The sequence below is a fragment of the Erythrolamprus reginae genome, chromosome 1 (assembly GCF_031021105.1).
Source record: "Erythrolamprus reginae isolate rEryReg1 chromosome 1, rEryReg1.hap1, whole genome shotgun sequence".
In the NCBI taxonomy this organism is placed as follows: domain Eukaryota; kingdom Metazoa; phylum Chordata; class Lepidosauria; order Squamata; family Dipsadidae; genus Erythrolamprus; species Erythrolamprus reginae.
In genome coordinates, this window is record NC_091950.1 from 26,963,115 (window position 1) to 26,985,719 (window position 22,605).

General features: G+C 43.1%; 1 protein-coding gene across 3 annotated transcripts in view; it reads left to right on the forward strand.

Annotated features, from left to right (window-relative positions):
* Positions 1-5,828: 5,828 nt before the first annotated feature.
* The window catches only part of LOC139165028 (excitatory amino acid transporter 1-like), a 53,807-nt gene continuing 37,030 nt past the window's right edge, over positions 5,829-22,605 (forward strand). For 2 of the 3 annotated variants that reach the window (XM_070747897.1, XM_070747906.1), the window contains exon 1: positions 5,829-6,233. The gene's annotated coding sequence lies outside the window, so the exon portion shown is untranslated. The other variant, XM_070747917.1, reaches the window with a different exon arrangement.

Below are 22,605 nucleotides of genomic sequence, written 5' to 3' on the forward strand. Positions count from 1 at the left end.
TCCTTCACGGCCCCGAATCTATGGAGAGGGGCGTCATACAACTTAAATAAGTAAGTAAGTAAATAAATAAATAAATCCAGGGGTCCCCAAACTTTGCAACTTTAAAACTTGTGAACTTCAACTCAACCCAGCCAGCATAGAATTCAACTCCCATAGAATTCTGAGAGTTAAAGTCCACAAGTCTTAAAGTTACAAAGTTTGAAGACCTTGGTTCTAATCCCTTCTCCATAAAATTTGGAGTCGCCTTTCCAGGTGTCTTTTCCCCCCCTTAATTGATACATTCATCACCTAAAATCTTACCAGTGTGATAATGTATTTCCTGTCTAGCAAAATGTTATTTAAAAGTCAGGAACTTTCACCAATCTCAAGTTGTACCAAGGAGGTCAGTTTGCATCATCTGCACTTTAATTATGGGTTGAGGTGGAGCAAGCGCTTAGCTCTAGTTTGTAATCCAATTTTCTAAAACTGTCTCACTGTATTTTATGTGGGCCAGGTTAATACTAAGAATGATCTCAGCTTCCAGACAGACAGGAGTGGTTTGTGATGATTGCAAAACTGGATCGTTTCCAAGCAAAATATCACTTTTATTTTTTCTTCTTCACATAAACAAAAGCTGGCAGGTTAATATATGAGAAATAAGAAAGACCAAATGTTTCTCCCATGTGCTGGAAGTGCGAAAAAGAAAAAGGAACATTTTATTACTAATGGTGGACCTGTCCAGAGGTCAAAAACTATTGCAATAAGGTAGGGGAATGGATAAAAGAAATTACAAAAGAAGTGGAGAAACAAACCAGAATTATATTTATTGGGTATTTTTAATAAGAAATGTTAAAAAGAAGTACGATATTTGATTATTCACATTCTGACAGCGGCAAAGATAATGTATGGTCAACAATGGAAATGCGATAGAATGCCAGAAGAAGGGATGGTAATTAAAAAGGTGATGGATTGTACAGAGTTGGATATGTCAAAGAAGCTAGAAGGGAAAGAAGACTCAGAATATTATAAGATATGGGGAAATTTGTATAATTGGTTAGATGAAAGAAAGGATAAAAGAAAGTATATGGAAAGATAATTTGAGAAATTAATATATAAAATTGAAAGAAAAATATGCAAATATGTAAAAATGAGAAGCAATTTTATCATGTCTGTCCATCTGTCTGTCCATCGATTGATCGATCGATAGAAAGATATTCAGATAGAAGGAAGATAGATAGATAGATAGATAGACAGACAGACAGACAGACAGACACGGATGGACAATAGACACATAGATAGATAAACAGACAGATAAGATGATTGATAGATGATAGACAAATAGAATGGATAAATCTCCGACTGAAACCCTCAACAAGCAGGGAATGTAAACATCCCAAATTTATGTTTTATGTATGTTATGTTTTTTGTTTTGTATGTTATTGTTATGTTTGTGTATGTAAAAAAAATATAAATAAAAAATGAAAAAGAGAAATAAGAAAGACTGTGCTTAATCTTCTCCTAATATGTGTACTGTGGCTCTGATGCCACCTAGACTATTACTATTACTTGATTTTTTAAAACCCAGATTGCAAAAACATACATACATACTTCTCTCACACACATGCAAAATTCAGGAAGCGTCAAGTCGGCCAGCCATTCATTGTGCACATGGCTGGGATGCCAAGCAAAAGAGCCATAAATAAAAAAGCAGGGTTAGCTTCTATTGGCTGTGCCATCTGGTCTGGCTTTCACGGCTGATCTACCCATGGTTCATACCAGACATAACTGAGTGTGCTTTATGAGCATGATGATTTATTTTGAAACGGCAGCCACTTACAAAAAGGGTTTTCCCCTCTCTTGGGTCGCACACTCTACAAAGTATTTAATGCACTCGGTTTGGCCTCAGCATAATGGAAAGGTTTAGGTTTAGGTTTATTGGATTTATATGCCGCCCCTCTCCGCAAACTCGGGGCGGCTCACAACAATAAAAAACAGTACAGTACACAATACCAAATCCAATGCCCACCCATCCAGTTCCAATTGAAATTAATAATCTCATAAAAAACAGTATATATAAAAAACAGGCACACAGTCAATCAATCAACAAAACAACATAGGCAAGGGGGAGGTGTTTTAGTTCCCCCATGCCTGACGGCAAAGGTGGGTCTTAAGGAGTTTACGAAAGGCAGGGAGGGTGGGGGCAATCCTAATCTCAGGGGGGAGCTGGTTCCAGAGGGTCGGGCCCCCCACAGAGAAGGCTCTTCCCCTGGGTCCCGCCAGACGACATTGTTTAGTCGACGGGACCCGGAGAAGGCCAACTCTGTGGGACCTAACCGGTCGCTGGGATTCGTGCGGCAGGAGGCGGTCCCGAAGATATTCTGGTCCGGTGCCATGAAGGGCTTTATAGGTCATAACCAACACTTTGAATTGTGACCGGAAACTGATCGGCAGCCAATGCAGACTGCGGAGTGTTGGAGTGATATGGGCATACTTGGAGAAGCCCATAATTGCTCTCACAGCTGCATTCTGCACGATCTGAAGTTTCCGAACACTTTTCAAAGGTAGCCCCATGTAGAGAGCGTTACAGTAGTCGAGCCTCGAGGTGATGAGGGCATGAGTGACTGTGAGCAATGACTCCCGGTCCAAATAGGGCCGCAACTGGCGCACCAGGCGAACCTGGGCAAACGCCCCCCTCGCCACAGCTGAAAGGAAAGACAAAGTCAGGAAAGTTGAGTTAGTTTAAGGATTGTTTAAAACCAAATTTGTTCTGGTTTGTGGACTGAAAGCATGACTTAGCATAGCATGTCCCACTCACTGGTGAAATCTGCATTTTTTTTTTACTACCGGTTCTGTGGACGTGGCTTGGTGGGCATGGCAGGGGAAGGATATTGCAAAATTGCCATTTCCACTCTACTGTGGGACCAGTCAGAGTTGGTATTTGCTGGTTCTCTGAACTACTCAAAATTTCTGCTACCAGTTCTTCAGAACCTGTCAGTTATCTGCTAGATTTCACTCCTGGTCCCCTTGAAACTTTCAGTCAGAGATGCAAGAAAGAGCAGCTTAACAAAAAAAGAGAATATCTGAAATTGAGCAAACAGCAATTACTTATCTATTGGGCTGATTGATTTGGTCAACAAACAATGAGGCCTTCACTCAGCAACTTTTAACAATAGGAATTTCTCTTTCTTGACACAGAGAGCTCCCCCCAGAGATTTGCACTGCCCCCACCCTGCCTTCCATAGGAGTCTAAAAACCTATCTGTGCCGCCAGGTTTGGAGCCATTAGACCCTAATCCCCTGGCCGTCAAGTATAGTATATCTTGCTGTGTGAATGGGAATGAATAACTTTAAATGTTATGAGAGTTTTAAAAGGTTTTTAGTGATATTAATTGGAATTTTTAGATATGTACATTGTATATTGTTTGATATCTTGTGAGCCGCCCAGAGTCTTCAGAGAGGAGTGGCATACAAATCCGATTAATAAATAATAATAAATAAACTATCATAGCAGAAGTGAGCATTCTGCAAAGCCAAAGCTGCAAATGTTGTGACAATGGTGCCCACACACGCCTTCCCAACATGTGGCAGAATATTTTGTGCCCGTATAGGTCTTACCAGCCACCTGCGGACAGCCCACAACCTGTTAGATGTCTTCAAACGGGATGGACAAACATCACATGAAAAAGTGTGCTCTACTCGTCAGCCCGTCCCCCAAAAAGGTGATTAAGTAACTCGTTCTACACACCTCATAATCTGCCTTTCTTTGGAAGTAAATAGAATCTTACTGATATTGCCTGGCTGGGTTATGAAACGTTGGCAAGCAAACAGTCAAGTTCAGGGAACACCAAGACCCTTTCCGGAGCTACAAATAATCAACTCTAGATAAAGTCTATTTAGTACATTCCAATATATCCTCACTATTGGGGTGTGTGTGCAGGCTCAGTCCTATCCCTGGCTGGATTCTAGAGGGCAGAGCTGTTAAGGAAGAGGATATTGCATCAGCTCTTATTTGTTTTGAAAAGAGGGAGTTCTGCTGCAAGATTTGAATTGGGCAAGAAGCTTTGGCGTGTGGCGATAAGCAGCCATAATGTAGGTGATAACCAATCATAACGTATTCAGTGTAACTGTTCCTGCTTCCCAGTGATTGTCAGCAGATACACACAAACATATACACACACCTCCCAGTGATGGTGAGGTGGCAAAATAAGAGGATTAAAAAACTTTCCCTGATGGAGAAAGTTCTGGAGTCTCTCCAGGGTGAACTTTGGTAGAAGAAATTTCTGTGGAAGTCCTTTTTTGCTTGAACACTCCAAAAATTCCAATTCTTTCTCCTGGGTGATGTTTGAAATTTTGTACAAAATCCTCCTGTTATTAAGCATTTCTAGGCTTGGGGCTATTAGATTCTAGCTTAGGGATGCTATGTATGTTTGTTGTCTGAGTGGGAATGCCTGACTTTTAATATAACTGGGGATTTTAGATTAGCGGCTAGCATCAGACAGAACAGTATTTTTTGATCTTTTATATGCTGTGAACTGCCAGGAGTCCTCAGAGTCGGCATATAAATCCAATAAACAAACAACAAACAACTTCAAAGAAATCCCTTGCTGACTTGGCTCACATGTCAGATCATGGCTGGTTTTAATTGTGGTTTGTTGAGAAAACCACCATGGCTGAGTTCACACTGCACAAAGGCAAGCAAAAGTACATCAGGCAATTGTGTTTTAGTGTACAAACCCAGCAAGCATGGTCTGTAAACATACTTTAATTCCTCATAGAAACATAGAAGATTGACGGCAGAAAAAGACCTCAGGGTCCATCTAGTCTGCCCTTATACTATTTCCTGTATTTTATCTTAGGATGGATATGTTTATCCCAGGCACGTTTAAATTCAGTTGCTGTGGATTTACCAACCACGTCTGCTGGAAGTTTGTTCCAAGCATCTACTACTTTCAGTCAAATATTTTCTAACGTTGCATCTGATCTCCCCCCCCCCAACTAACCTCAGATTGTGCCCCCTTGTTCTTGTGTTCACTTTCCTTCTAAAAACACTTCCCTCCTGAACCTTATTTAACCCTTCAACATATTTAAATGTTTCGATCATGTCCGTCGTCATTTCCCTTCTGTGTCCTCCCTCATTGTTTTCTGATACAGAAAAAAAGGACCCATTATATCAGGTCTTCAAACCTGGCAATTTTAAGACTTGTGGTCTTAAAAGTTGCCAAGTTTGGGGACCCCTGCATTATTTCATTTTATTTATTTATTTATTATTTAGATTTGTATGCCGCCCCTCTCCGCAGACTCGCGAAGGCAAACCACAAGTTCCAACACAAAACGCAGCGACTTGCAAGAATTATTAAAACTTTTCTCCAGCTCCACTAGCCACCCCCCACTTTTTTTTAAAGTGAAGGGTTAATTTTCATTGACAAAACGGATAATGCTCCATCACTTCGTCCCACAGCGGATATTTCTTAAGGCTGAGAGGAACAGCTTCGCGCGCGCCGCCATATTTCCCCGCCAAATCCGGACACCCGCCTGTGGCGCCGTTGTGTGGAGTTTTTTTTACAAATGTTCTTAATGGTGTGTGTGTGTGTGTGTGTGTGTGTTTGTTTGTGCGTCTCAACATTTTGAAAACACGGCCGGATGCGTGAGAACAGATCCACCGCTCGTTCCCTTGACTTCGGACTGGGCCGACCCGGTTTTCTGAAAAGGATGCGATCTAGCAAAGGGCTTCGGAGCGAGGGCGCTCTGCATAGGCTCAGAGGCCTCCTCGCCACCGGCACGAACGGCGTCTTCGCGCCGCGGCTCCATTCGAGCCCTGCAATCCTCCCGGTTGCGCCAGGCAGAGGAGCTGAGTGTGAGAGATCGCCCGCGATCGCCGCCTCTCGCGCGTTCCCGCCCGCCTTGCGTAAGCCAATGACGGGCCGGAATATCGAATCGTTCTCCCCCCACCTCCACTACCACCCGCGCTGGCCAAGTGGCGATCCCCGGTCGCCAAGCGAGTGGAAGAGCAGCAACAGAAGCAAGACGTGGGCAAGCGGAGGTTAGGCTGCGGACAGTTGCGACGGCGGCGATCCTTGCCTGATCCATCCGGAGAGAGGCGTCGGCTGGTCCACGTGGAAAGCGGCGGAGCGCGTGGGAAGCCTTAGCGAAGAAGGCGCGCAACCCGGACACGCGGAACCCGTAGCAACTGGGCCGGCGCATCCCCCTCCCCAACGCGCATCCCGCTAGATCCGGGCGAAGCGCCCCCTTCTCACCGTAAGCAAAGGCGAGGGGAAGCCATCCCTCTTCTCGTGCGGGAATCCCCCCCCCCTTAGGCCCCCTTCGCACGTTGTGACTGAGGCAAGTGGCAAAACGCGGGGTGGAGGGAAAGGAAGTGGTGGTGGGAAACCCGTGTTTCGTGTTGGTGGGGGGAGTGGGTTTTGGGGAAAACGGGCGTTGCGCGCACCGCGAGCGGAACCGGGATTGCAATCGGGGTGCGAATGAAAACCCGCGTGGAGACACACACACACAACCATATGGAACGGGCGAAGGAGACGCTGGGTTGAGGGAGGGGGGAAAAAGGGAGGGGGGGCAGTTAAGGCTGTGGTGATGGTGGTACGCCTGCTTGCCTTTCTTCCTCCGGCGATGCCAATGACCTTCGGAGAAGACCCGGAATGCAGGCAAAGGCAGGCGGCAAGCCGAGCTTCTCCCCCCTCAATAAAATTCCTCTCCCGGGAGAACGCGGATCTGGATTTTGCACGCGCTTCCTTGAGGCTCGCGGAGGAATTGCGCCCTTTCTTCTCTCCGGCCTCTGCTCGCGGGAGTGGGGATTTTTTTTGGTTACGTTTTTATTTTATTTATTTACGTCTACAAGGTAATAGGCACGCTATAAACATAAAAGCGAAGTAGGTACAGGTAAATTTGGACGGTAGGCACGGTGGTGCGGTTATGCGCGTCCCTGACAGACCTGTTAGGAATGGGGTAAAGTCAACTGTAGACAGTCTGAGGTAAAAGCTTTTGGGGTTGTTATTTTATTATTATTATTACTTTATTTATTTATTTACGTCTACAAGATAATAGGTATGCTGTAAACATAAAAGCAAAGTAGGCACAGGTAAATTTGGACAGTAGGATAGGTATGGTGGCATGGTGGTGCGCTTATGCGCGCCCCTGACAGACCTGTTAGGAATGGGCTGAGGTCAACTAGACAGTCTGAGGTAAAAGCTTGTGGGGTTTTTATTTTATTATTATTTTATTTGTTGGCTTACTTGTCGAAATGGGTGCAAGATAATGGATATAGGTAGAAACATAAACAAAAGCAAAATAGGTACAGGTAAATTTGGACAGTAAGCTCAGTGGTGTTTGATTGATTGATTGATTGTTTGTTTCTTCATTGGATATTTGACCCTCATGACAATCATTAAGGGTTGTACCACATGATTCTTGACAAATGTATCTTTTCTTTTATGTACATTGGGAGCATATGCACCAAAGACAAATTCCTTGTGTGTCCAATCACACTTGGCCAATAAAGAATTTTATTCTATTCTATTCTATTCTAGGTATAGATAGAAACATAAACAAAAGTAAAGTAGGTACAGATAAATTTGGACAGTAAGCACAGTGGTGTGCTTATGCATGCCCCTTACAAACCTCTTAGGTTTGGGGTGAGGTCGACAGTAGTTTTGGGGTTTTTATTTTATTATTATTTTATTTATTTTATTTGTCAAAATGTGTGCAAGATAATAGGCATGGTATTAATATAAACAAAAGCAAGTAGGTGCAGGTAAATTTGGACAATAGAACAATATTTATTTATTATTATTATCTCCCTGGGGCTTCCTCTACATCTGACGCCTGGGAGTTCTGATAGTGAGGCTGGTACGATTTCCTTGCTAGCGTGGACACTTTAAGAGTGTGTGTGTGTGTTTCCGTTTCTGTAGCTTCAGAGGGTAGGTGGCTGCAGTTCCTTGTCCCCTCCCTGCTATGGCCACCTTCTTCCAGCCTTTCTTAAAGATGATCATGAAGAAGGTAAGCAGTGCGGGATTGGATCTTGGGTCCATCTCTTTTCACAGTGGTCAATGCAAGTGGCCAAGGAAGCCCCACTAGTCTCCTAGCGGGTAGACTTTGGAAAGCAGTCACCCTGCCATCAAGGCTTATATGTTATGAATTAAGTTGGAGCTTTAGTTCAGCCACTCTTTCTACTCTTGACTTTCTCAACCTGGTCTTCTCCTGATGTGTAAGCTTCCAACTCCCATGATTCTTAGCCAGGTTGTAGAAATTTGATTGACACACAAAAGATGCTTTTTTTTTTCAGGAGGCAACTGGACTTTCTTGTTTTTCCTTTGAAGGCTTTCTTGTTTTTTCCTTTGAAGATTTTTCTTTAGCTCTGACAGGATCATGATGAATAGAAGGATTTATATTCCTTGCAGATAATTTTGCATCCTTTTAGAATAGAATAGAATTTTTTATTGGCCAAGTGTGATTGGACACACAAGGAATTTGTCTTTGGTGCATATGCTCTCAGTGTGCATAAAATAAAAGATATATTTGTCAAGAATCATAAGGTACAACATCTAATGATGGTCATAGGATGCAAATAAGCAATCAGGAAACAATCGGTATCAATGTAAATCATAAGGATACAAGCAAAAAGTTACAGTCCAGCAGTCCTAAGTGGGAGGAGATGAGTGATAGGAACTATGAGAAGACAGATAGTAAAAGTAATGCAGTCTTAGTGAAAAGTTTGACAGTGGTGAGGGGATTATTGGTTTAGCAGAGTGATGGCATTCAGGAAAAAAAAGTTATTTTGTCTAGTTGTCTTGGTGTGTAGTGCTCTATAGGGTCATTTAGAGGGTAGGAGCTGAAATAATTTATGTCCAGGATGCGAGGGGTCAGTAAATAATTTCACAGCCCTCTTTTTGACTTGTGCAGTGTACAGGTCCTCAATGGAAGGCAGGTTGGCAGTACAGTGTTCCCTCGCTTTTCGCGGGGGATGCGTTCTGAGACTGCCCGCGAAAGTTGAATTTCCACGAAGTAGAGATGCGGAAGTAAATACACTATTGTTGGCTATGAACAGTATCACAAGCCTTCCCTTAACACTTTAAACCCCTAAATTGCAATTTTCCATTCCCTTAGCAACCATTCAGATTATTACTCACCATGTTTATTTATTAAAGTTTATTTAAAAAAATATTTATTAAAGGCAGACGAGTTTGGCAATGACATATGATGTCATCGGGTGGGAAAAACCGTGGTATAGGGAAAAAACCCGCAAAGTATTTTTTAATTAATATTTTTGAAAAACTGTGGTATAGACTTTCCGCGAAGTTCGAACACGCGAAAATCGAGGGAACATTGTAATTGTTTTTTCTGCAGTTCTGATTACCCTCTACCACCATTTCTACGATTTTGAATGTGTTCAGTTCCAGATGGTTCCGGTCACATCACGAGGCTACTTGTTCAACCTCCAGTCTGTATGTGGTTTCATCGTTGTCTCAAATGAGACCAATCACTGTTGTATCACCTGCAAACTTCAGTAGTTTAACAGATGGATCATTTGAGATGCAGTCATTGGTATATAGAGAAAAGAGAAGTAATGACAGCACACAGCCCTAGAGGTCTCCTGTGTTAATTGTACAGGTATCTGATGTGATTTTGCCTAGCTTTACCTGCTGAATCCTGTTTGTCAGGAAGCTTGTGATCCACTTGCAAGCGTGTTCAGTTACTGCTCGCTGATTTAGTTTAGATAGAAGAATGTCCGGTATTTATTTATTTATTTTATTTATTTTTAGAGTTGAATAGAATAGAATAGAATTTTTATTGGCCAAGTGTGATTGGACACACAAGGAATTTGTCTTGGTGCATGTGCTCTCAGCGTACATAAAATAAAATATACATTTGTCAAGAATCATGTGGTATAACACTTAATGATTGTCATGGGGGTCAAATAAGGGGAAAGGGACCTTGCAGGTCATCAAGTCCAACCCCCTGCTCAAGTAGGAAACCCTATATCACCCAAACCAGATGGCAGTCCAATTTTCTTTTGAATGTGTCAAGTGATGGGGCGTTCACAACCTCTGGTGGCAGGCTGGTATGATGGTATTGAATGCTGAATTAAAGTCTACAAAGAGGGATCCTTGCATAGGTCTTTGGAGATTCAAAGTGTTGTAGGATGTAGTGCAGAGCCATTGCCTGTGGATCTATTGCCTGTGGATCTATTTGCTCGGTATGCAAATTGCAGGGGTTCTAACAGTGTATCCATGATGGTTTTCACCAGCCTTTCAAAGATTTTCATAACTACAGCTGTTAGTGCAACTGATCTGTAATCATTCAGTTCCTTTATGGAGGCTTCTTCAGCACTGGGATGATAGTGGAGCATTTGAAATAGGAAAACAAGAAGGAACATGGCATTTGGTGAAGATTTGGGTGAAGATGGGGGTCAATTGCTCAGCGTGGACTTTTAAGCAAGAAGGAGTTACCTTGTCTGGATCTGGTGCTTTTCCTGGCTTCTGTCTGTGAAATAGATCTTGCGCTTCCTTTTTCCTGATCACCAGGGGTTATAAACCCAATGGGATGGGGTCAATTGTAGGATGTTTGGTTGTTCTTGGTGTGTCTGGGATGGAGGTTGTAGAGATAGGTGGCTGTATTTTCCTTTCAAACTTGCAATAGAATACATTCAGGTTATCTGCCAGTTGCTGATTTCCTTCAGCTTGGGAAGGTAGTTTGACGTAAGCGGTGATGTTTTTGTTTTGAACCACATGTTTGATGGTTCATTTGTTGAGAACTGATTCGCTAGTTTTTCAGAGCAGCTTCTTTTTGCTGCTCTTGAGTGGCCTTGAAGCACTTGGAGGTTTATCTGTGTCCTCAGGGTCAGCCTAAGCAGTGCTCCTGGTTGCTGTCATCTGCAGTTTTTCCCCCCTCTGAAAATCCATTCCTACTCCTACGCTATTCAAAGGGTGCTCATCCCAAATTGAATAGCTAAACGTCTGTAGAGATTTTCAGTCATCCAGGTCATGGTTGTCCCAAAGGTGCTTTTTCAGGAGGCAATTGGAGGTTCTTGTTTTTAGAATAGAATAACAGAGTTGGAAGGTCTTCTAGTCCAGCCCCCTGCTTAGGCAGGATACCCTACACCAGTGATGGCGAACCTATGGCATAGGTGCCACAGGTGCCACGCAGAGCCATACCTGCTGGCACGCAAGCTGTTGCCCTAGCTCAGCTCCAACGTGCATGTGTGTGCCAGCCAGCTTCTTTTTGGCTCGCACACAGGCTCTAGGAGGGTGTTTTTGGCTTCCATAGGGCCTCTGGGAGGGATGGGGGGCGTTTATTCTCCCTCGGCTCCAGGGAAGCCTTTGGAGCCTGAGGAGGGCAAAACACAAGCTTACTGGGCCCACCAGAAGTTGGGAAACAGGCCGTTCCTGGCCTCTAGAGGCCTCCGGGGGATGGGGAAGCTGTTTTCACCCTCCCCAGCCATTGAATTATGAGTGTGGGCACTCGTGCGTGCGCAATAGCGCATGCGCATGTTTTTTCGGCACCTGAGGGAAAAAAGGTTCGCCATCACTGCCCCACACCATTTCAGACAAAATCTAACATCTTAAAACTTCCAGTGTTGGCGCACTCATAACTATTCTTTGAAGACGTTTTGCTCCTCATCCAAGAAGCTTCTTCGGCTCTGACAGAATAATGGGGAATGGAAGGATTTACACTTCCTAAACAATGAAGCTGTCGGCAAGGCGTATAAATCCTTCCATTCCCCACTATCCACTCTGAGTCTTTGGAGAGTGGCGGCATATAAATCCAATAAATAAATAAATAATATCCTGTCGGAGCTGAAGTACAGTAATACCTCATCTTACGAACTTAATTGGTTCCAGGACGAGGTTCGTAAGGTGAAAAGTTCGTAAGATGAAACAATGTTTCCCATAGGAATCAATGGAAAAGCCAATAATGCGTGCAAGCCCATTAGGAGAATCCAAAATATTAAGCCTTTCCCTTCCGTTTTTGCCCACCTCTCTCTCCTCATCTCCCCCACACCTTTCTTCTCCCTTGAACTCCATGAGTCTTTCCCTCCTTATTTTGTCCCCCCTACTCTGCCCAGCAGAGCGCCCGTTTTTGCGATCCTGTGATTCCCCTCCTGGGATTTCCCTACAGCATTGCAAAAACGCGGAAGTCAGGAGGTAGGGTTTCCCATGGAGGGGAGCCTCAGGGGATCCCAGGATCACAAAAACCTGCGCGTGGCTTGCAACGAAAGTCCAGAGGCGGGAAATCTCAGTGGCGGCTTGGCAGGTTTGTAAGGTGAAAAAAGTTTGTAAGAAGAGGCAAAAAAATTCCGAACCCTGGGTTCGTATCTCAAAAAGTTCGTATGATGAGGGGTTCGTATCATGAGGTACCACTGTATCTTCTTCGATGAGGAGCAAAACGTCTTCAGAGAAACCCCCCCCACGAAATGCCAGTTTGCCTCCTGAAAAAGCACCTTTGGGACAACTATGACCTGGATGACTGAGAATCTCTACAGACTTTTGAGAGTGGTTGTCAAGCAGCCAAAGGTATATCATGTGAGCCTGGGGATGCTACAACGGTTGTGTGTAAAACGGTGATAAGTCACTTTTTTTTTTAGTGATGTTGTGACTTTGAGCGATCACTAAATGAGCTGTTGTAAGTGGAGGACTACCAGTATACCTCTCGGCAGGAGAGCACCAAACTGGAGAAGTTTTGTCTGTTTTTAAAGAAATTTCCAGCAGTATGAACTGATGTTCCTCAAGGGGGCGACTGCTACAGCTGAATACAGAACCATGCAACTAAATGAACTGGATTAACAGAGTTGGACGGGTTCTTGTAGATCTGTGATGGTGAAACTATGGCATGCACGCCACAAGTGTGAACTCAGTGCATATGTGTGCCTGCCGGCCAGCTGATTTTCAGGCCTTCTGGTCCCACTGGGAGTCGGGAAACAAACTGTTTCTAGCTCTGGAGGCGGTGGGGAAGGCCCATTTTTTTTGCTTTCCCCAAGCTCCAGAGTCTTTCTAGGAGCCTGGGTAGGGTGAAAATGGGCTTCCCCACCATCCTGGAAGTCCTCCAGAGGCCAGAAACAGCCCATTTCCCAACATGAAAGGTCATTTCTGGCCTCCACGTGGAATTATGGGTGTGGGCATGTGGACGCATGAATCCCCCTCCAGCAATCCCCACTTTTGGGATACAAACCAAAAAAGGTTTGCCATCACTGTTGTAGATCATCTAGTCCAGGGGTCTTCTTCAACCTTGGCAACCTTAAGCCTGGTGGACTTCAGCTCCCAGTCCACCAGGCTTAAAGTTGCCAAGGTTATTTATTATTATTATTTATTAATTAATTGGACTTATATGCTGCCCCTCTCCGTTGGCAACCTCTGATCCAGGTTGAATCTCTCTTTGGTCAGCTTCCATCACTGTAGCATCTATCTATCTATCTATCTATCTATCTATCTATCTATCTATCTATCTATCTATCTATCTATCTATCTAATCTTCTATCTAATCTATCTGTCTGTCTATCTATCATCTATCTATCTATCTAATCTATCTATCTATCTATCTATCTATCTATCTATCTATCTATCTATCTATCTAATCTATCTAAACTATCTCTCTCTCTCTCTCTCTCTCTCTCTCTCTCTCTCTCTCTCTCTCTCTCTCTCTCTCTCTATCTATCTATCTATCGGACTTACACGCCACCACTCTCTGTGGACTTGGGGCGGCTTACAACGTTTTGATTAAAAAGATACAATATATAAGTCCAATTAATAAATGAATAAATAAATAAATAAATAAAACATTTCTAACCCAGTTAATAGAATAGTTAATTTAAAAATTATCTTAAAAACTAAACACTTAAAATCAAACAGTCACATGCATACTATCACATCGAGTGCATTCATTGGGCAGAAGCTGGGGTCTAATATTTGAACACTGCCGTCATGTCTCCCCTGGTTCTTCTCTTCACTAGACCAGCCATGTCCCATTCCTGCAACGGTTAACGTGAGATGGATTGCGACACTTTTGGCAAGCGAAACAGGATTTCCGTCACTGAACAAGAACTGTAAAAGCACCTGAACAGGGACAAGCAGCTGTTTAGAATCCAGAATATTTTTTCCCTGTTTTTTTTTAAACTGTTCCAAAGTTTGCAGGAAATTGAGCATGACGTAATAATATCATTACAGAGAAGCCAGGCTTCTCCCCCTCACCTTTTGGCAAAGTGCAGATATTTTTTCTCCTTCCTTAACATGTACGTTATTAATTTTTTCCATACAGCCGTGCCCAAGTCTGCCAAGGCAAGTTCCTGCATTTTTCTTGGCAAGGCTCTTCAGAAATGGGTTGTCATTCCTGGGGTTGAGAGGAAGTGACTGGCCCAAGGTAACCCAAGGGCAGGGGTGGGCTGCTGCCTGGACAGGGGGGAACTCAGTGGGGCAGCACCCAATTTGCACTGAAAGTTGAAAGAAAATGCAGGGCGCCCTGCATAAGCCACGCACACAATGTGGTAGTAAAAATTTTGGTAGCCCTTCACTGCGCAACGGTCACTTTTGCACCCAAAGCGAGACTAAAATTCACAGTCCATTGGTTTCTACATCACACCAAACTGGGTCTCAGAACACATACATTAAACTCATCAAAACCACATAGAATTCGCATACTTTGGCATTCTTTGGAGCTTTGTCACTATTGACAGTAGAATAGAATAGAATTCTTTATTGCCAAGTGTGATTGTCTTCGGTCCATATGCTGTCAGTGTACATAAAAAGACAAGGGACATTCGTCAAGAATCATGAGGTACAACACTTAATGATTGTCATAGGGTACAAATAAGCAATCAGGAAACAATATTAATATAAATTACAGTCATAAGTGGGAGGGGAAGGGTTATAGCAATGATGAGAAAACTAATAGTATTAATAATGCAGCCTTAGTGAATAGTTTGACAGTGGTGAGGGAATTATTTGTTTAGCAGAGTGATGGCATTCGGGGAAAAACTGTTCCTGTGTCTAGTTGTCTTGGTGTGCAGTGCTCTGCAGCGTCATTTTGAGGGAAGGAGTTGAAACAGTTTATTGTGGAAAATTTCACCACTATTGTGGAAAACTACAAGGGGTGACATGTAATCCATCCCTGTTCTAGGTAAAACGCAGATTGTAATTGCAAACATGTAGGGGCAAGAATGGGCTTTAAAAGGAGACACTAAAATAGGGTTTCCCAACCTTTAACCTTTGGCTCCTTTAAGACCTCTGGACTTCAACTCCCAGAATTCCCCAGGCAGCCATGCTAGCTGGGGTATTCTGAGAGTTGGAAGTCCATGCATTTTAAAATTGCCAAGTTTGAGAAATCCTAAAATTATCTGTGTCTTAGTGTTGCCTGCCCTGACTATCAGGTTTCCCCCTCCTGTCTTCAATAAAGAACATTTTCTGGCCCTCTGGACTGAAGCATGAAGCTAGAGTTGTACAAAGGCCCCCCAAGCTCCCACAACAACCCACGTGTACAGCCACTGAACTAAATTTGCTGTAGTAATAGATTTGTCATTCTGCAAACTGATACAAGGCTCTGAACCATTCTAGTAACCAAAGATGTTGGGAGTAGAGTTCTTATTCGGACTGTTGCGGTCTGACAGAAATTGATGCAGGCAGACAGAGAGTGTGTTGGCCTGGTATGGCAAAGCAGGAGTAAATCCTTGCTTCTGTCTTTATTTATTTATTTTTAGACTGGAAATATCAGTCTGAGGTGGTCCTTGAGCCAAGTAGGTGTGGGTGTTACATTTCATGTCTGTTAAAGGCTGCCTTTGGCAAGGGATTTGCTAGTGATTAATTTTTGCAAAAAGAACTGGCAAGCTCTAGCAGCTCTATGCATCTTATACTGTAATTTTAGATCCCAGTGGTCTGTCTCTCTCTCTCTCTTCCTCCTCCTCTCCCTCCTTCCCTCTCTCTCTAGTATCCACATGGTCAGAGGTGCCCTTTGTACATCATTCTTTGCTGCTGGAGAACCCTTTCTCTCTCCTCCCCTTCTGTCTCCTCTCCCCTCTCCCACTCTGTTGCAACCTGCACTCACAATCTCTAATGCAGAAATCTTCAAACTTGGCAACTTTTTAAAAAAATGTTATTAATTTTCAATAATAATAACAACAGATACACATTACACAAAAGACAGTGCACAGTGATGCGTACTCCCACCACCCAACATCACTCATTCAGACCCCTCCACCGAAATGAGAGTGTACTGATTTATATTATTTTAAACCAAGAACATCACCATGTTTACAAATTATAGAGTTATTCCAGTTTATTCTTTATAACTGGGTCTTAAATTCTACTAACCATAAAACCTCTTAACCCTGTCCTATCATCCCATTAGTTTTTTCACTTTATTTTCATTAATCATATTCATCTTTGTGTCCATAATTTCAAACTGAATGGGTTCCACTGTGTACCGGTACCAATTTTGTATTGTCCATTTTGTTGCATCCTTCCAACCTAAGATTATTACCGCTTGGGCAGTTTCTATAGCTGCTTCTTTAATTATTACTAATACTGTCATCTCCTTTGTAATCACCCATTTTATATTTAACATCCTATTAATTTCATCTTGCACCTCTTTCCAGAATTTCTGCACTACCAAACACTCCCAAAACTTCAAGCTTGGCAACTTTAAGACTTGTGGACTTCAACTCCCAGAATTCTCCAGCCGTCTAATAGGAATATTCAGATTCTGCTTCTCAGGGTTATCATAGAGATGTGGAAAAATCAGAACTAGGCATCACATTTAACTTGAAATGCCAAAAAATAAACAGCACTGGATAGTATTCAGGTCAAGACATGTTCTGGAGCTCCAAACTGGTTTATTATCTCAGTAGTATTTTTTAAAAACAATCTGGGATTTAGTTTTCAGAGAAAAAAATGACAAAAGAAGCTAAGATTCTGCTGGATAGCTTAAACCACAGACCACATGATATAAACATTGCTTGTATCCTGTGTGGAAAAAGTTGCAGCTCTTTGGAGATTTAAGGAATATTTTCCAGAATTATAGTAACACAATTAGTACAAAGTACCGAGTATCTAATACAGTATATCTTGCAGTTTTTAACAGCATTAACCAAACATTTTTTGGGTCAAAGAGTGAAGTGAATGGGATCATAGCAAAATCCTCAGAGCAAGGGTGGGATTTGAGTGGATTTAGAGCCTTACTGAGAGAGTAAAATTCATTTTTGTGGGAGGCCTCAAAACGACAAGTCTCACAAATTCAGTACAGTTGCAGAAAACTCCATAGGTCACAATGAAAAGGTTTGGGAGGATAGAAAATTATAAAAATGACCTTGAAAAAATAACTGCATTTTCCCTCCCTCCCTCCTCCTCTTCCTACACAAGAGAGTTAAGGTGGAGTCATATTATGTTCCTTTTTAATGTTCTTTTTCTAGGATTAAATCATGTTTTGCTAACTGCCAGTTCCTTCCCTAAAGCCATTTCTGTAGTTCAGTTTTCAGCCTTAGAAGTATCAGCTGTTTCCTTCTGAAAGACCTTCCTTACTGTACAATATTAGGGAAGCACCTTTTTTAAAAAATTTTATTTATTTATTTATTTATTTATTAGTTTTGTCAAATTATTAGTTTTGTCAATTCCCCCCCCCCCCCAAAGAGTAGGGAATAAATACACTGCTCAAAAAAATAAAGGCAACACTCAAATAACACATCCTAGATCTGAATGAATGAAATATTCTCATTGAATACTTTGTTCTGTCCAAAGTTGAATGTGCACAACAGCATGTGAAATTGATTGTCAATCAGTGTTGCTTCCTAAGTGGACAATTTAATTTCACAGAAATTTGATTTACTTGGAGTTATATTGTGTTGTTTAAGTGTTTCCTTTATTGTTTTGAGCAGCATCTGTAGGTGAGCAGTAGAATGAATAAAAAAAAATTATTTGGTTGTTTGTTTAGTCAATTATATATTGGCAATATACAAAGATATAACAATGTTTATATACATGATACTGGTAAGAGAGAAACATTAGGACAGGAGACGGAAGGCACTCTGGTGCACTTATGTACGCCCCTTACTGACCTCTTAGGAATCAGGTGAGGTCAACAGTGGGTAGTCTAAGGGTAAAGTTTTGGGGGTTATATGATGGTACTACAGAGTCAGATAGGGAGTGTCATGCATTAACTACTCGGTTACTAAAGTCGTATTTACTGCAGTCGAGTTTGGAGCGGTTTACTTTAAGTTTGTATCTATCGTGTGCTCGTGTGTTGAAGCTGAAGTAGTTGTTGACAGGAAAGACGTTGTAGCAGATGATTTTATGGGCTGTGGGTCTCCTGCTTGAGCAGGGGGCTGGACTAGAAAACCTCCAAGGTCCCTTCTAGCTCTATTCTGATTCGATTTCAGTTCTAAAAGAGCACCCTTGAGACAAGAAGGTGCATGAATGCAGCCCTGTCTCCACCTCATTAAAGCATTTCCCAAGTTCTTGCAACCCAAAGAATTGTCTGTAAGGCATTGACAACAGTATAGAAAGTTATATGTGGGTTAGGCCTACGCTAGTCTCAGGATCACCCTTCAGTCTGGCCCTCAACTCTAAAGACATCAGTAGGGCGCCTTCGTGGATATTGCAATAAATAAAATTAACAGCTAATTCTGTTTGATTTGGCTCTAGTCCCATATTAAGGAACATACTGACAGTGGAATTGACGCAAGTTCCCACTTTAGGACAGTTTAGGAAGCAATTCAAAACATTCTTATCCAATCTAGACCTTTCATGCTTTAATCTTACATAAGCCTTTAAAATTAACCATGCTTCTATTGTATCTCTAAGCCTCCCAAAGCCTTTTCTAATTACACAGTTTATGAATAAAACAAATCATTTCCCGGGGCATCCGATTAAGACAAGGTCACCAAAACATGAGATTTATACATGGTTGATTGGGTAGTTCGTGCCTCAGTGTAGTGGGAATCCAGCCGTTGTCTTTCAAAAACTATACCCTTACATTACATCCAGTGGATAGAATGCAATACTTCAGGTTAACTCTCCCCAGGGCTGGGAGTTTGATCCTGACCAGCTCAAGATTGCTCAGGATTCCATCCTTCCAAGGTTGATAAAATGAGGAGCCAGATTGTTGGGGGCAATAGGCTGACATTGTAAACAGCTCACAGAGGGCTTTAAATAGACTCGACTCGACTCGAATAGAATAGAATAGAATAGAATAGAATTCTTTATTGGACAAGTGTGATTGGTGCATATGCTCTCAGTGTTCATAAAATAAAATATACATTTCTCTAGAATCATAAGGTACAACACTTAATGATTGTCATAGGGTTCAAATAAGCAATCAGGAAATAATATCAATATAAATCGTTAGGATACAAGCAACAAGTTAGTCATAAAATCATAAGTGGGAGGAGATGGGTGATAGGAATGATGAGAAAAACTAGTAGTACAGTGATCCCTCCATTATCGCGAGGGTTCCGTTCCAGGACCCCTCGCGATAATCGATTTTTCGCGATGTAGGGTTCCGGAAGTAAAAACACCATCTGCGCATGCGCACCCTTTTTTTCATGGCCGCGCATGCGCAGATGGTGGGGTTTGCGTGTGGGCGGCGGGGAAGACCCAGGGAAGGTTCCTTCGGCCGCCCAGCAGCTGATCTGCTCGGTAGCGCAGCAGCAGCGAGGAGCCAAAGATCGGGGTTTCCCCTTTGCGTGGGCGGCTGGGAAACCCCGATCTTCGGCTCCTCGCTGCTGCTGCGCTACCGAGCAGATCAGCTGCTGGGCGGCCGAAGGAACCTTCCCTGGGTCTTCCCCGCCACCTCGGCTCCTTGCTGATGCCCGCCCGCCATTTGCCGCTCGCCCCGTTCACCCGCCTGCCGTTTGCCACCCGCCCCACCCGCTGTTTGCCGCTCGCCCATTCACCCGCCCGCCCGCCGTTTGCTGCTCGCCCGTTCACACCGCCCGCCGTTTGCCGCTCGCCCGTTCACCCGCCCACCCGCTGTTTGCCGCTCGCCCGTTCACCCGCCCGCCCGCCGTTTGCCGCTCGCCCGTTCACCCCGCCCGCCCGCCTCTCGAGAGCAAGAGGAAGGAAGAGAGTGACGTCATCGTGGGGAAAATCGCGATATAGCATTTCGCGAAGATCGAGATCGCGAACATCGAGGGATCACTGTAATAGTAATGCAGCCTTAGTGAAGGCTGCATTACTGGTGTTCAGGGAAAAACTGTTCTTGTGTCTAGTTATCTTGGTGTTCAGTGCTCTATACTGTACTGATGTTTTGAGGATAGGAGTTGAAACAATTTATGTCCAGTCTGGGAGGGGTCATAAATATTTTCATGACCCTCTTTTTGACTCGTGCAGTATACAGGTCCTCAAGGGAAGGCAGATTGACAGTAATTGTTTTTTCTGCAGTTATGATTATCCTCCGAATTCTGATTCTGTCTTGTTGGATTGCAGAACCAAACCAGACAGTTATAGAAGTGCAGAGTGCAAAGTCTGTGGAGCAGTATATAAGTACTATTAAGCTAGAATGTGGTTTCTTTGTGTCACAGTGTGATGTGATGTGAACAGGACAATTGGGCTTATTTCAGGCAAAATATATGGCGTGATTCCAGCCAGCTTCAGATTTTGAGCACTAACATGTGGAGCAAAGGGGATAAATGAAGTGAAGTTCTTCCATGTACCATTGGTTGTTTGGTTGATTGCCTTGCGTGCTGCTTGAGCAGGCTGAAAACACCTCCCCGCTTTTCTCATGTGAACATGTGTCACATTCTTGAGATTTTGGGTGAAGGAGGTCATCACGGCAGATAATGGGGCCCAAGAGGGCTGCGAGCGCCCCCCCCCAAACCTCCATTTTTGCTGGCCAAGGACTGCAGGAGGCTGTTGTGGTTGAAAACATAGCTCTGGAGCCCTTTTTTGCTGGCAGAGTCCACAGGCGCCCCAACACGAGTGCCGTCAAGCTGGCCACATCCACCCTAGCCACGCCTACCCCAAACCCTCAAGGTCAAACACAACCCTGACGTTACTCTCTGGCTCCAGGAAAATTGAGTTGACAGGCTGAGCTGAAAATGTGTGAGTATGAATGGCAAAGCCTTGTAGGGTAGACAGATGTATCCTGTTGGGCCTCCCTGAGATTTCTGTTAGAAAAGGGCTGATGAAAGTGCATGGATTAATTCTCAGCCAGACAGCCGTGTTTGGAGATACAGCCCGTAGCACAGTGCAGTGTTGCTAAGCAATCGGCAGAGAGAAGGAATAATAATGTTTATCTCAGTAGGGTAACATTATTTTTTAGCATGGTAGTTCTACTTCCTTTCCACCAGCTATGCTCCATGAAGCCTTTTCTGGTACAAGGACAAATACAATATCTGATATAATAAGCCTTTTAAACTTCTTTGCCAGCCAGTGAGGGTTAATTCCATATTAGGCCTTTTTTTTTTAAAGTAAGAAATTGGGGATCTTCTGATCCCTTAAAATGAAGAAGGACAAAATGGAAGGTTGAGCACGTGGAGGGTCAGGTTCAGTTTTCTGGAATAGCTTTTGGTGCAAGATCTGTAAATTATTCACACTATACCAAGCTAAAGTGTAATTGTCTACTGTCAGTCTTATCAGATAGACCAGATAGGAAATGTGACCTAATTTAATTATATTAATTTAATTCTAGTTAATTGATATACAATTTTGGTAAAGCTTCGTTAACAGACTTTTGCAAGTTATTAAATGAGGTAGACATTTAGATTCTGGTATAAGAACATAAGAAGAGCCATGCTGAATCAGGCCAAAGCCCATCGAGTCCAGCATTCTGTGTCCCACAGTGGCCCACGTCCATGCGGATCTTGAGCAGAAAGAGAAGGCAAGACCCTCCCTTTCCCTTGACCCCCAACAAATGGTACTCAAGGGAATCCTGCCTGCCTCAACCAACATAGAGGCTTTATCCAATTGTCCAGTCTTTAGGTCTTTAGAGATGTGAACTCTCTAGTTTTCATAGTTTCTGTTCCTTCCTGTTCTTTGAGCGGTGGCGGTGGCTTAGGAGATACGTGGTGGGACTGGTGGGTGGTAGCATCTGGTCTCCTTCAGCGCCAGCAACCTGATGCTGTATCACATTGGAAGATTTCCCATTTCCATGGGGACAGAAATTGGCAGGTGGAAGTATACTTGGTCCATGGAATGAATCTTGAATTTGCCTTGGGGTGAACGGGAGGGAATTGTTAAAACTCTTCGCCATTTGGGGCTGAAGAAAACAGGGGAGTTGAACACTGCAGATGCCCTGAGAATTATATAGACCTTCCATATACAACTCATCTTTAACTTATACCTGTAATTGAGCCCAGAATTATGGTCATAAATCATGCCAGTTGTTAAGCGGCCATCACGTGACCATGGCCGATTGTATGACCTTTGGGGGGGACTGTTGTTAACACATAAAATGTTAACAACAGTAAAGCCATACCAGCCCCAGCCAAGAGGATATGAATGATTGTTTTTTAGGGGTTTTAAGTTGTTTTTTATACCGTTTTAAATTGTTGTACACTCCTCAGAGTCTGGAAGGAATTGGACGGCTTATAAATCAGAATAATAATAAGAACAACAATAACAAGAATAAGAACAACAATAACAATAACAACAATAAGTCCTATTGTGATATTGTGATACGAAATCCAGCATATCAATCT